A 12,112-nucleotide genomic window follows, 5' to 3' on the forward strand; every position below is an offset into this window, starting at 1 on the left:
TCCTCACTCCTCTCACTGTCCCAGCTGCTGTGTGGTGCAGCGTTTTTTTCGCTGTCTTAAATATGTTCTCACAGAGGCGCAAAACAACATCACTTATTGGCTTGGCTCTGGTCAGCAGTGGGGCCCTTACCAAACATGGGGCAGCTTCTAGATCCTTCTCACAGAAACCACCCCTATGGCCCCCTGCTACCAAAACCTTGCCACATAAACCCACTACACCCATGCAACATGAAAGGATGCCCAACTGTAATTATCTCTAAGGAATCATCAAGATAAAATTTAAAAAGAATAAATCATAAATAATAAAGGAATCACATTCGTTGGTAAGTTAAGAGTTTAGACAGACACTAGTATATGAACAATAAGTGAAATTTGGCAGTTAGATGTAGATATCTAAATCTATGAATAATAATAATAATAATAATTACTATTATTATTGTTGTAAAAATGATCAATTTATTATAAAATATTATAAATAATTCATTTATATAAAATGTTGTAATATATTGATTATTGTTTATTATTGTTGTTATTTATTATTATTATTATTATTATTGAAATATAAAGCATAACAAAGATAATCAATGTTTAAATTAAAACAGTCCACATAATATTTAGGGCTCAAAGACTGCAAGAAGAAAATATGAAAGTATCATTCTCCAAGTACTTGCCTGCACTGCAAATTAGAAATGCATGCATTTTCTGCAGCCAGAAAACAGTTTAATTATGAGAGCTGAAAAGAAAACCTCCCATTGGCACAGATTGGCTTTGAAGTATTATCACAAAAGTGAGGATTTTGAAAATACCCTTGACCAGTTTTGTTGAAACTATATCACACTTCTATTTATGTCAGCCTTAACCATGTATCATGTCACTCCTTTTCATAACATTACAGAACCTGATCACAGTTCCAGAGTATTAAACTAACCATGCATATTTTATGCAAACATTAACCTTTAGTGTTAATCCAACAGCATTAAACCAAACCTATAATGAACCATAAAGGTGGTTTATAACGTACTGTGGTTGCTTTTTATGAGTATTTTCATATCTCTCACTAAAGTGTTTTAAACCTTAGAAAGAAATACTACCCGGATTTTTACAGTGGAACTTTATGTAAATAACACATGGCCCCTTTTCTGAAACAACTAAGTTATTATGTTACCTGTAAACAAAATAGATGAACTTTCAGAATAATTAATTCCAAAAACTTTAATACCTCATAAAAATGAACATTATTAAGCTCCTTCCTGTGAGCTTTTTACCTGGGCAAATTTCTTGTTTAATTGAATGTTTAATTGGTTTTGTTGCTGATCACTCTAATACAAAAAAACAGTCTTTTCTGTACAGAACCTTTCATGTTACACATCCCAAGACACTTCACAAGATGTGCACATCTCGTATAAATTATGAAAGAGATAAATTAGGTGCATAAAACAGAAAGCCAACATGTAGCTAAACTAAAAATGTTATGGAATGTTGCAACAATACAGTGGGACTGATAAAATCATGAGAGTTGTATAGGGATCAAAATAATACTGAGATGTTTATATCAGTGTTCAGTACCTAACCTCTATATCTTTTGACCTTAGGCTTATTTTGGAAAACAGAGAAAACATATTCTTGTGATAATTACATTAGAAATGGGAATGTAACTGTAAACAATAACATCAATAGAAAAGCCACAGTAATATTAATATTTCGTCTCATTGTTCTTAGGCATAACATGGTTTTCAGGACTGCAATGTTGCGAAGAGCTCACAGTCATTTGTAAAATTTTTTATTCCCCTGAGAAGAATTATGCCCAAGTTACCAAATGGAGAAATAAATATTTTCCTAATTTTTTTCATAGACAGAAATTTTAGAACTTAAGAATTTCAGCCCCAGGATACTTCAACCTTCATTTGTTCTATGAGTTTCCACATAAACAGGAAGTATTCTAGGACAGAATGGTAAGGATATAAAAGGATATTTCCTTGAAATATCAAAAGCTGTCATCCAAAAAAAAAATAGCTTGAATTAATTCTTCTTTCCAATCACACATCCAGGAAGTGCAGGAAAACAAATAAGTAAAACAAACAAACAAAAAAGCATTGCATCAACTGATCTTTGTACAAGACTGAGGAAGCAAGGAAAGAACAAAGGAGGTAAGTTCATTTTTTGATATTTTTTTTCTTGTTCTGGGGGCCCCAGAGCTGAATGCAGTACTCCAAGTGGGGTGTCACAAGAGTGGAACAGAGTGGGAGAATCGCCTCCCTCAACCTGCTAGCTACACTTCTGATACAGCCCAGGATATAGTTGGCTTCCTAGGCTGCAAGCACACCTTGCCAGCTCGTGTTGAGCCTTTCTACCACCACTACCACTTTCTACCACCCCAAGTCCTTTTAAAATTCATTATTAAATATTATTTATATTAGATTTTTTTCATATGAAATATACTAATTATTTCTAAGCATCACTTAAAATGATAGCCATTAATGTTTTCTATTCATTAATTTATAAAGACAGTAACAATTAATTTAATGATCTAGAAAACTAGAAACAGCAATTAAGAATCAGATGAATTTGTGTAAGCTGGTGATCCTGAAGATAAACACACTTAATGTAATTATATGAATTAAGAACAAACTCTCTATCTTGGCACATTCTCCCTTTGGACTGCTGAGCATATGATGTCTGGGCCACTGAAAGAGAAACAAATAATCATGGCAATAATAACCTCTCCATAGGAGGTGACGAAGGTCTCAGTCAGGGCTTTCTAGAGAGGCACAAAAGCACAAAGTCAAGGTGTAGGTAGGATTCTCAATGAAAAAAAAGAACTGTATAGGCTGAAAAAAGTTCACCTTGTGTCCCTTTACATAAAGACAGGAATTTTGTTCATTCTGAGACATGAACACTTTTGAGGATATTTGATATCGGTATGCTTAGGTCACTATAACAAATAAAGAACAATTAAAAACATAGAAGCTCATAAAATGAAAGGGACTGAACTCTGTAAACTTGACAAAATCATAATCAGAGGGACAGTGGAGGAAGGCTTTCCTTTAGATGCAAACATTTTGTTTTCCTCTACTTTCATTGGAGTCTAAATACAAGTCACTTTATCTTGAAGTTTAAAATCAGTATTTAATTTCAATCCAGGAAATTCCTATTTCTCTCAATTGGCTCTAGAAATTGTCACTGCAAATCTTTAAAGAATGGTGAAATGAGGACCACATGTAAATTTCTTATACGCATATATACAAGAAAATGGAAGAATCAGAAATATAATTAATGCTCTAAAGCTGTGATGTCTTATCAAATATAGCTTCATTAACATTAACATATACATCTTCCTGTAATACTTAATAACCTATGTCTTGCTCTTTTATATATATATATATATATATACACACATATATATATGTATATATATATATATATATACAAATATATACATATATATATGTGTGTATATATATATATATATATATGTATATATAAAATGTGGGTAAAATGACAATAACCCAAATTAAAATTTGAGAATTTGTATATTCCTTGAAAACACTGATCTCTATGAACACAGCATGTTACTTTTCAACCTTCAGCATTTGAACATTTGAAAGGCAATTACACACAGGAACATGGGGATTTCAATACCAGAACTGACTACTAATCAGCTTTTACTTTGAGACCCGAATAATTTTCTTAGCAGGTTTTATTTCATTCAAAAATCAGCAGTGTGTATGGTAAGTCCAAACAAATGTATCATCACTTTTTAAACGATTTCTCAATATTGTAATCTGCTGTCTCAGTCATTTTTCCCATTTACTTTTCAGTCCTCTTAAATTTAGCTAATTGATGAGTACTATTCATTACAATTCCACAATCTCATCTTGGAAATCTCTGATAACTAAATTAAATAGTAGCTTGCCTTCTATGTAAGTAAAGCTTCTTTTGAGTCCTACTTGTATGACTCCAAGACTGCAGTACTGATACTGGCCTGTCACGCTGGATGCTGCATGGATAAAGGACAAAGGGATGACTCTTGCTTTCAAAAAGCAAGACTTTCAAAACTTAATATAAGAAAAAGAAAATGAGTGTTAGTAAGAGCAAAAAGTAAGGATAAAAAAAATAACCAAGGGATTGGGAGTGGTCATGACATACCAGCCCCCAAAGAGCTGCTGAGCAGTGTCTTGACATAAGTATGTTTTATGAATGGTTTTGCAGGACGATGAAGACTCAGTTTTGTAGGTGGTAAAGGGAAACTTTTCCCAAGAATGAAGAGAGAACAATGATGAACAACAAAAAGGTAGAGAAGGTTATTTTGAAGATCAGTCACAGTTGTTGAAGGAAATTGACGTGAAAGCTCATCAAATGACTGAGAAATGATGGGTGGAATAGGAACAGGCCATGAAATACCATGACATGCTTAATGAGACAGAGAGTTGAGCCAATGGAAGGAGGAAATGGGCTACAGGAACAAAATTCACAGGACAACTCTGAATTGGTACTGTTGGACAAGTCTAAACCAGTTAATCTCCAAAGGAAGAGTCTTCAGATCAGTATACGAGAGGAAAAGTTAGATGGGAATGCTTTGTCTTGAACCTTTCCTTGGGTGCTAAGAGGAAGGAATTGGCAAGTTAGAGAAAAAACATGAGAAATGAAACAAGCAAAGTGGTGCTTCATGATGTAAAAGTGAGTGACCATCAGAATGGTGATGTTGTCCACAGTGACTGATGAAGTATGCAATAGAGAGAAAACTGAAAGTAATCTTTAGGTAAGGACAGTAAGGCCTGTACTTAACTATACTGAATATGATCAATATATTGATCATATTCATGGCAATATGAATATCAGAGAAATGAATTGTCAGAGAAAAGAAGACAGTTTAAAAGAAAAAAAAATGGACTGAAAGAGGGTTGTAGGTCAGTGGATCTTAGCTTGGAGATGATAGATGAATACTAATACTTTCTATCTCCATCTTTTAATCAGACTATAGCTCACAAGAAAATTTTACCTTTCATCTCTTTGCTACTCTTTCTCTTTAAAGCTTCCAGTCTGGATTTTATTTGAATATCTGAATAAATTAATCTACATCACATACAAAGAGGTCTTTGCTATACAGAAGGAAAAGTCCTAAAATACGTTGAGAAACACTCATTCATCCCAGCTTGTGGTATGGTGTTGCTTGCGCATCTCACAAAACTTAGCTGAGGCAGACCAAATGTATAACAGGAATAGCTATCCAACTGCTCATGAATGATATGCAGATCTGGAATTAACTGCAGAAATTATTCAGCAAATAATTTTGAATAATAATAAATGAAAGAAAAGGGTAAACTGTTTGCAGGCAATTTGAAAAAGGAGAGGTGAACAAAATTTACTGAATACATTATTCATCCTGTTCTGGCAGATGGGGTCTACATTAACCCCTTCCACTCTTCCAGTTTTCATTATACACCCTTATTTTCTGGGGTTTTAAAGATGGAAAGGTTGAATTATGTTTGTTCAATTCATACTTATAGGAGAAGCTTTAGCAATAAGCTGTTCATGGTTCTTCCTTGTAGTGTAAGGGACCATGACTGACAGAGAAGCCACGTTCCTGGCTCAGGTAAAAATTTAGCTTCTGGATTTTTGTGTAAGTACTGTCTTTCTCATCCCAAAGCTGAGAGGATGGATCTGCAGATAGGAGGACCAACCACGTCTCCTGGAAACATAATGTATTTTAAATAAATTAAAGATAGAAAACCTCAATTTCTACACTTTTAGACTAATCTCAGACAGATAAATAGGCTTCAAAATTATGTGGCTTTTTTTTTGTTTTGTTTTGTTTTATTTTGTTTTTCCTCAAAGGTTAAAATGGTTGGATCTCTTATCAGAAAAAATAAAAAAATAAAAAAAAATGCAGTTATTATCATGAGTATCTTGGTATCTACTGTCCTAAAAAGAGCCTTGACACTACTTTATCTTATTGAATGTGGGAAAGAATGATGACATAAGACATAACCCTAAGCTCTTACGATACTGTGAAACTATTGTTAATAAATCTTTTCTTCTTCCAGAAATATTTTGTTCCTCTGCTTTTGTAATTGAGAGCCACTTAGCAAACTAATAAAAACCTAAATTCTATCATTTGGAGTGTATGTTATGATGATTAGATTAAACATCTAGCATTATCTACCCAGAGGGATGAAAATCGTTAAGTTTGAAGTGGCAGCACTTTCTTTTTCATTGATTATTTTCTCTTCTTTAACTGAAGTTCCATAGCAAGTTGTCCATTTCCTTGGTTTATATGTTCAAATGGTATTTGGATCCTGGTTCTTCTTCCCATTCAAGTAAAAAGATCAGATATATTATTTGCAAGGACACATTTGAAATTTGACTGCCAAGCAACCATAAGTTTCTATAAAACTTAAAAGGTCATGTTTGATTGAAAGCAGCCCTGAGGAGAAGTACATGGGGAGGTAGGGGGGGTGGCGGTGGCTGATGAGAAGTTCAATGACATCTGGCAGTGTATGCTTGCAGACTGGAAAGCCAACTGGATCCTGGACTGCATCAAAAGCACCATGACCAGGAGGGCAAGGGAGGGGATTCTCCCCTTCTGCTCTCATGAGACCCCACCTGGAGTCCTGTGTTCAGCTCTGGGGCCCCCAACACAAGAAGGACATGGACATACTTCAGTGAGCTCAGAGGAGTGCTACAAGAATGATCAGAGGACTGCAGTACCTCTCCTATGAAGACAGGCTGAGGGAGTTGGGGTTGTTTAGCCTGAAGAGAAGGCTCCAGGGAGACCTTATGGAGGCCTTCCAGTACCTAAAGCAGGCCTACAGGAAAGCTGGGAAGGGATTCTTTGTAAGGGGGTGTAGTGACAGGACAAGGGGTGAAGATTTAAACTAAAAGAGAGTAAGTTTAGATTATATCTAAGGAGGTAATTCTTTCCTGTGAGGGTGGTGAGGCACTGGAATAGGTTGCCCAGAGAAGCTGTGGATGCCCCATGCCTGGAAGTTTTCAAGGCCCAGTTGGATGGGACTTTGAGGAACCTGATCTGGTGTGAGGGGTTCCTGCCCATGGCAGAGGGGTTGGAACTAGATGAACTTTAATGCCCCTTCCAACCCAAATGATTCTTTGATTCTATTATTTTTATTTTAAATTTTAATTTTAATATTATATGTAGAAATATTATTTATTTACATTATAATGACTATATTATAGCACAATAACAAGACTTTGTTGTTGTTCTTCCTCTCTTTTTTTTTTACATAATATTCAGAAATTGAGCTAATATGAATACAAAAAACAGTACTTTGTGATATGAATAGAACTAGATAAACTTCTGCTCTCAGAAGACTCTAGTCTTAATAGATTGTGTTTTATTGCCCACTGCATAAATGAAAGTCAAACCTCAGAAACATTCTCATTTTCCAATATTTTCTATATGAGAAAAATCTCATTAGAATTCACGTAGCTTGCACTCAGGGATTTAGGGTGTGTGTACATGCAAAAACACAGAAAATGAAAAAACACTGAGAATGTGCAAATTCAATAATAGAATGCTATTGTTCTGAAGAAGAACAAAGGTAAGATAGTTGGGGGGGGAACTGTTGCTCCTACAGCAGATCTGGTACTAATGCAGATCACTGTGTCCACTTGATCCAGAATAACACAAAATGGTTGTACCTGCTCAGTTAGAGAAGTAACACACATGCATCCATGCAAAATTACACCAGTGTTAATAGGCTCTGTATCTCAGCTTCTTAACTGAAGTGTAGCATCACATAAAAACAGCTAGTACGTCTCTGAATCAGATTTGGTGATATATTGGATTCAGAAAAGCTATAGAGGAAGTCAGAGAGGTTCTTTGCCCAAGTTCATCTGCAGCTGAGGTAACTTTTCTATAAATAATTGATGGTGAACTCTCCTGAATTTAAGGTTGCAATATGAAACAGTGACATGCTTCATATTAAATAACACAAAACAGACACAAAATTTTACATAGCCTACTATACAAGTCCAGTCAATTTTGGAGAAATTAACTACCTTCACTTTCTAAAACAGTCAGAGAGGCCTTGTAAACAGTGAAACATGATGAACCTTACTGATGTTTTCTATCTGCCAAACAGATAATGCTCAGTTTGGGGACAAAATAATAATTATGATTTTGGAAACAGTTAAACCTGCACTCCAAAACACAATGCTCAGCACAGACAAATCTGTCTCATGGGTTCCTTTCTCTCCTGGTGTATCATAGAATCATTAAGGTTAGAAAAGACCTTCAAGATCAGCTGGTCCAACAATAATGTTTCCCAAGAGGTGTGCCTGTGGTCCCACTGCTTCACCATGGACTATGACTATGCACACTTACTGCACAAGATCTGCCTTAATCAGCCTAAAATTCATCCCTCCCACAGCTGTTTATTCCCCTACCATTACTACATCTGCCTTGTGTCAGCAGAAGACAAGTGGCAGAAAAAGTTCAAAACCAAAAAAAAGCAGAAATTTTCATCTGTCAGATTCCTACCATAAGTCCTCATGTGTCCACACAAGCACATCCCAATGTGTGATGTAGGTTAGGGTCTTAACAACTCTCTGAGATGACAAAGGAAAGGTCTAGACTTTCTAAAGCTGACATTGCCACAGAAACAGGTCACATAGTTTTAGCCTCAGAGTAGATCCTTTTTTATCAAGTAACCAGACTCTTTTAGATCTGTGAGTGAACTGACACTCACAGTGTCTTCTTTTCTTGGCAATTAAATCCAGAGGACACCCAAAGAAATCAAAACTGCATATTCATACTATTATTATTATTCAGCATATATCATAAGACCAGGATCAAACCATTCTCATTTTTGTGGTGATGTGGCAGACATAATTAGCAACATACTTCTACAATTTGAGAACAAAAAGTTGAAATATAAGTTTTAAGGAATGTATCTGTAAAGAGGAAATGCTACTAGTAAAATCAATTTTTTTCTTGGCCTCAGGCTTTTCTTATGAAAAAAAAAAAAAAAGAGAGAGAGAGAAAATTTTCTTTTCACGTGATTATAAATACAACTTCCATCAGCATCTAAAACAAAATATCTGTCTCAATTACCCTTTATTCTCAGGTTCATACCAAAACACATTCTCCTTCTGTGGTTGGAGTACCTTTGGTCTTCATACGTATTTCTTCTCTTCCACCATGCTTACATAAGGATGCAATCAAAAATCAGCACTTTGTCACTATTTGCAGTCAAACCTAAGAGCAGCTGACAGCATACTCAGGGCTCCTGAGCAGGCTTGTAGTTTAGGACAGTGTCTTGTGTTGTTTCTGCTGCTTCAAAAGAGAGACCCAGCTGATTTCTCTTTCCTTTAGTCTGAATGGACTAAAACATTGTGCCTATCACTTTCAAGAAGATTTGTTGTAGGTCCCAGTACAACAACATTAATTGCCTACTACAACTCTTTTGTAAATAAGTAAATCACATTCTGCAAAGGCCATAATATGGAAGGATAACATCCTATTTTGCCAGTTCATTTTGCAGCTGCCAAAATCATGCATGCATGTTTTACAATCCCGCTGTATGCAAAGATCCAATTATTTAAATGACGAAGTACCTAACTGTGAACATAAATCATATATTTTAAGGTCTCTGTCTACTAGTGAACCTCAGGCATAGAGAGATGTGAGCAATTTCAAAAGCTGCTTCATTTGCTCCTGAAGATAGTTGGGTGAAACTATTTCAATAGGTTTTTAGTAACAAATCTTTTGTGTAATACACTGTAGTTCTGATAACACTGGGTTAAAGTCATTGGCAAAACTCCCATTGATTCAAAAGACAGACAAAGTCATTATGAGAATAAAAGAGTGAATAAAAGAACGGGTGAAGAGCAGGAGTATTAACATAATTTGCTTTGTAAGAATTTATCATCCTTTCTATTAAAAGTTAAAAGCATAAAAAGTTTACATTTCCTTTCCGATACATAATACAGATACCAACACAACAGTACACGGGTTGTATAGCAGCCTCCAGTTATTATCTTTGTATGTGAACCTGCTCTTCAGCAGAGAGGATATTAGTCTCATTTTCTAAGGAAACATCTCCTCTGACTCTCTTTACTGAAATGAATTGGTCTTTCCATTTTAGCAGTGACCAAAAATGATAACATCTGTCAATCTTCATGAAAATCTCTATGTTATGGACCCCACAAACAGTAAACAATTTTCTGAGAAAAGTCACAGCAGTATTCACAGCAGGGTTTGACAGTCACTTGTCTTTCAAGAGACTGCAACTATTGATGTTAACAGTCTTAATGCTCATGGAATATAAACATCTGTCTTCCTTTAAAGACTCAAACTTCCAGTTTTTTTGCATCACATAGGCCTCTAGACTTAACTTCTCTATTTGTTTACAGCCTATCTGCTGTTAAAACAATATAATGCATCTGCTGATTATTCTTTTCATATGCCACTTTCTTCTAAATTATGTGATAATCCAAAGAGATAAAAAAGCATAGATGCTTCTTATTGATTTCATCTTTCAAATTTTTATAAAGTGTGAATTATAACATTATTATCTTCTAAATAACAAAGTACTAGCAAGCCATTAATTATCTACTACAACTCAATGCATCATTAAAATGATCCATTTTAATAACATGATGCAGTGCAATTATTATTATTTTGTTATTATTATTATTGTATAAGCCTACATTAAACACTGGGTCTGAATAAACTTCAGATCATTCTATTCCTTCAGTGTTCTTACAGTTTTAAATTTCTTATCCTTATTTTTACATTAACACACCAAATGTTGTTTATTTTCTTACAGTTTTTATAGAACTAGGTTATATACAGTATTTAAACAGACTACTGTTCCAGATCCTGTGCATTATACCTTTACAAGTGATTTACAAGATGAGCAGTTCTCTTCAAATGTATGTGATATTTTAGAGCTTAATGTGGTGATACAGTTTCAAAAACTTAAACAATGATACCTGATTACCTAGTCTTCATTCTGCATTCTGACAGAAAGCTTAAAAAAAAAAAAAAAAAAAGAATATTACTAAATCTCTACAGTTTGCTTGCATCATAAAGAATACTATTTAATCCCCTTATTTTGACCATCATAGCAATCAATGAGAACCACATGAAGCCCTTCTCCAAAAAGATGTAGATCAGAGCAGAATTATGCTAAACATAAACACAAGGTGGGGGGAATGACAAGGCTTGGAAAAAAATGAGAAGCCAAGAAAGTACAAAAAGGTGTTGAAAACACAGATAATAACCAAATGATAGAGCAGAGCAAAAGGTGGTCATCATTTGTCATTTCTGTTTTAAAAAGTGACATTTTAAAAGGTATTGGCATGTTCAGAACAGAGTTTAGAGAGAGAAAAGGAGACACAGCCTGAAGCAATTTGGTGGGCAAGGCTCACTGGAACAGGGACACCCTGCAAACAGCAGAATTGAATGTGAGTCTCCCATGTCTAGGTTAGATTAATTCCCATACTCCATACCCAGCGTTTCTGACTGCAGTTGCAGTGGAAAGGGGACATTTTCAGCAGACTGAAAGAGAGAGGGAGGGTGTCTGATTCTAGGTATTCCCACCCCAGTGTAGTGGGTAGCCAAGTAGCTTGTGGTATTTCACAAGATACATTCATTAATTCTTCCATGGATTTTGTGAAGAAAAATTGAAATGTTAAACATCACTTCTGTTTTTCTTCAAAACAAATTATTTTGTTCAACCAGCCTTAAAAAATAACACCAACAGGAGCAAAAGGTGTGTTAGAAAGAATGAAACTTGAAACGGGTGACCATTCAGCAAAGTCGACTGTGTATCAATATTTTTTTTTTAATCTTTTTCTAAACTTCTCCTAGGTCAGGTGAATTAGCTCTTAACAGGCACCACTAGTTTAATGAGGTAAAGCTTCACTAGCATTGTAAAAATGTGAATAAAATGCAGTTTAAACAATTAATCATTGACAAAGAGAATGAAAGAATGCACCACTTATACAGGGTTCATTCAGTAATTTATCATTAAATATCTAGACTGTCCCCTTCCATTTGAATATACTACCATACTGGCAAAGCAGCAGGCAGGAGTCATTAGATCTTAATGTAGTTTTCTAAAAGGAAGCATTTATTTCACTCAAA

General features: G+C 34.9%; 1 long non-coding RNA gene across 2 annotated transcripts; it reads left to right on the forward strand.

Moving 5' to 3' along the window:
* The first annotated feature begins 183 nt into the window (after positions 1-183).
* Positions 184-6,415, forward strand: LOC140001632 (uncharacterized). Of its 2 annotated transcripts, none has more exons than XR_011807102.1 (4): positions 184-323; positions 1,720-1,952; positions 2,049-2,147; positions 4,210-6,415. It is a non-coding gene; the product is annotated as an uncharacterized lncRNA (long non-coding RNA). The 2 variants fall into 2 exon arrangements; XR_011807103.1 differs by having other exon boundaries at positions 190-323; positions 1,853-1,952.
* Positions 6,416-12,112: the final 5,697 nt, after the last annotated feature.

Source organism: Anas platyrhynchos, chromosome 2 (genome assembly GCF_047663525.1).
Source record: "Anas platyrhynchos isolate ZD024472 breed Pekin duck chromosome 2, IASCAAS_PekinDuck_T2T, whole genome shotgun sequence".
Lineage (NCBI taxonomy): Eukaryota > Metazoa > Chordata > Aves > Anseriformes > Anatidae > Anas > Anas platyrhynchos.